Source organism: Nelumbo lutea, chromosome 1 (assembly GCF_056320005.1).
Source record: "Nelumbo lutea isolate HS-2025 chromosome 1, American lotus-T2T, whole genome shotgun sequence".
NCBI lineage: Eukaryota > Viridiplantae > Streptophyta > Magnoliopsida > Proteales > Nelumbonaceae > Nelumbo > Nelumbo lutea.
Genome location: NC_142684.1, coordinates 47,504,244 through 47,508,048, shown reverse-complemented (window position 1 = coordinate 47,508,048; position 3,805 = coordinate 47,504,244).

Genomic DNA, 3,805 nt, shown 5'->3' with positions numbered 1-3,805 from the left:
ATGAGTGATTTCTAGAGTTGGTTTGCCCCCCTCTTTATATAGCCAAAGGAGAGGGCTGTTTTCCAACTCTTTCTAGGAGATCATCTTATCCTTAGGGGGTTTTGATCTTATCTTGAACTAATCCTATCCTATCTCTTATCTAATGCTCTAATCTCAATCTTTTTATCTCTCTAGGATTACATTCAAGACTTTAGATCTAATAAAACTCTCTCCTTGGAGAATACATTCGAAATTCGGACTCTTAACTCTTGAATTCGAGTTGGGCTGCTTCAAGCTACTTCTGCGAGTTGGGCTTAAGTTGTGAAATGGGCCTGGCTGCGAACTTGCTCCGACTTTGGGCTCGTTTTCGTACTCGATGCGTGCCGAATCTATCAAAACCCAAAACATAAAAGTTGTGGGCCTTCCTTTCATCTTTCTAATGATTCTTGAATTGTCCAATTCGGTGTCCGGAATTGAGAGTTAGGCCCAGATTACTGACTGTCGCCGAAACTGTGCAAAATCATCCGATTTGCCCTGTTTTCTTCCAATTGCCTTCTTTATTGCCCTGAATCGAAATACAAGAATAATGAGTTCATTTAAGTGCTAAATAAATGTAAAAGAGTGAATATTAGGGGATAAAATTAGGGTTCATTTTGGTCTCATCAAATCCCCCCACACTTAAACTTTGCCCGTCCTCGGGCAAGGAAAAAAACTCAAGTAACACAAGAGAGAATGACTATTGATTTTCAATCTTTCTTTTTCTCTACATGAGGCCTAGTTCATTTCATGCTTTAGTTCAGACTTGGTAACCTTTCCCTTTTCATCTCTCTCTCTCCCCTTTTTCTTGTCCAAGAGTGATCGCAAATCACCATTCCTCATGGTCCCAAGTTAAAGCGATAGTCAAGAAGACAAGCCTTCCAGGGCTGAAACTCCTTGGACTGCACGGGTGCTCATTGCTTTTAACAAACCAATTCAACCAGATGCAATTACTTTCCTTTGAATCAAAACAATGTGTGCTTATTGCCATAAGCTTGCTATGTATCACATCTTCACCACTTAGTGTGAATTCCTAGGATCTGAAAGTGAGAATGGGGTTGGGGTTCTAGGGTGAGTGCATTTTATGCTCCATCTCACCCTTGCCTTTTTTTTTTCAAGATGTGAGTGCATTTTATGCTCCATCTCACACTTACTTTCATTTCTAGATGTGAGTGCATTTTATGCTCCATCTCACACTTACTTTCATTTCTAGATGTGAGTGCATTTTATGCTCCATCTCACATTAGTTACGATTTCAAACTCCCTCTTTTTTTTTTTCACAAGAATCACAGGGTTTCACTGCCTGATGCATGAATTCATTGATCGTGGTCTCTATATGCCTAACATAGCAAGTTCTAGAATAATCAACCCATGTTTGACAGATAACTATGTGAAAATCAATCAAACCCTTATGTATCTTGCCTATTGATCGATTAAAATCATGAGGTACCATATGCAGCCAAGAAAGATTCAGTTGGTCATGCTTGCATCCTATCTTATCTATTCAGCCTAAGCACATGATTCCTGATAAGTTGAAATCGTTCAAGAATAAGTTTCTAGGGAGCAGAAATTTCAAGAAGGTAAGGTATCCCAAATTTCCATCAGATTTTCGTAATCCCCCCACACTTAAGTTATACATTGTCCCCAATGTATGTGATTATGCATAAAGTAGAAGGATTTGGGGGTACTTTCCTGTTTGTCTTGTTGGGTTCCTGCTAAACACAAAAATCAAAACCAAACAACATAACAAAATTAACTAAACACAATGGGTTGCCTCCCACAAGCGCAATTGTTTAACATCATTATGCTCGACGTCCTCTTTTTTTCTCCTTTAATCCAATAAATACCGTGGAATGTCCAACGAGATGTCTACCGTAGAGGGGACATTTGCATCCTCATGGAACATCTTCAATCGATGTCCATTCACCTTGAAGATCTTACCTGTGTCGAGACTTTTGATCTCTACCGCACCATAGGGAAAAACATTAGTCACAGTAAACGGTCCCATCCACCTGGAACACAGCTTACCTGGCATGAGTTGAAGTCGAGAATTATACAATAAGACTTTTTGTCCAATTTTAAATTGTTTTCTTAAGAGTGCATTGTCATGGAACGATTTGGTCTTTTCTTTGTAGATTCTTGAATTCTCGTATGCCTCTAACCTCAACTCTTCCAGCTCTTGCAACTGGAGCTTCCTTTCCTTCCCTGCTTCTTCCATATTCATGTTGCATTAATTGATTTCCCAATAGGCCCTATGTTCAATTTCCACCGGCAAGTGGCAAGATTTGCCAAAAATTAACCTGTAAGGGGACATACCTATTGGGGTCTTGTAAGCTGTCCGATATGCCCAGAGAGCATCATCTAGACGTAGGTTCCAATCCTTCCTTCCTGGATTCACGGTCTTTTCCAAGATGGACTTTACCTCTCTATTGGAAATTTTAGCTTGCCCGTTAGTCTGGGGATGATAAGTAGTGGCAATTCGGTGATGCACCCCATATCTTCTCAACAAGGCTTCAACTGTTCTATTGCAAAAATGGATCCCTTGATCGCTTATGATGGCTCGAGGAATGCCAAACCTACTGAAAATGTTAGACTTTATAAACCCTACAACACATTTAGAATCATCAGTTTTGGTGGCTTTGGCTTCCACCCATTTTGAGACATAATCGACTGCCAAAAGTATGTAAGAAAAACCACAAGAGGGGGTAAAGGGTCCCATGAAATCAATGCCCCAAACATCAAATATTTCACATATAAGAATGGGGGTTTGGGGCATCTCATTCCTACGAGATAGTGTACCTGTTTGTTGACATCTTTCACAGTTTTTACAAAACAAGTAGGCATCTCTAAATAGGGTGGCCCAATACAGCCCACTATCCAAGACCTTTCGAGCAGTCCTCTTTGGCCCAAAATGGCCCCCACAAGCATGATTATGACAAAACTTTAGAATTGACATCTGCTCCTCCTCAGGGACACATCTCCTAATCATTTGGTCAGAACAAAATTTCCATAGGTAGGGTTCATCCCATACATAATATTTCGCCTCATACTTGATTTTATTCTTTATGGATCTGCTAAGGTTATTAGGCAAAATTCCCGTGACCAAGTAATTCACAATGTCAGCATACCATGGAGTCATACCTCTCATGTGAAACAACTGCTCATCAGGAAACAACTCACAAATGGGAGAGGAGTCCTCGTCTTTCACCAACCTACTTAGGTGATCAGCCACCGAATTTTCAGCTCCCCTTCGATCCTTGATTTCTAGATCGAACTCTTGGAGCAAGAGTATCCACCTTATCAGCCTCGGTTTCGACTCCTTCTTTGCTAGTAGGTATCTCAAAGCTGCATGGTCAAAAAAAACAATCACTTTAGAGCCAAGCAAATATGACCTAAATTTGTCTAAAGCAAACACAATAGCTAATAACTCTTTTTCAGTGGTTGTGTAATTGCTCTGTGTAGCATTCAACGTTTTAGAAGCGTAGTGAATGACATGGTTCTTCCCATTTATTCGCTGCCCTAGAACAGCCCCTACTGCATAATTACTTGCATCTGTCATGATCTCAAAGGGCAAGTTCCAATCGGGTGGTTGAATGATGGGTGCAATGGTTAATAAATTTTTAAGCTTGTTAAAAGCTTCCTTGCACTCATCATCAAAATCGAAAGGCACATCTTTTTGTAGCAAACTGGACAATGGCAGAGCAATTTTTGAAAAATCTTTGATGAACCTGTGATAAAAGCCTGCATGTCCAAGAAAAGAACAATCCTCCCTAACATTTGTAGGGTAAGG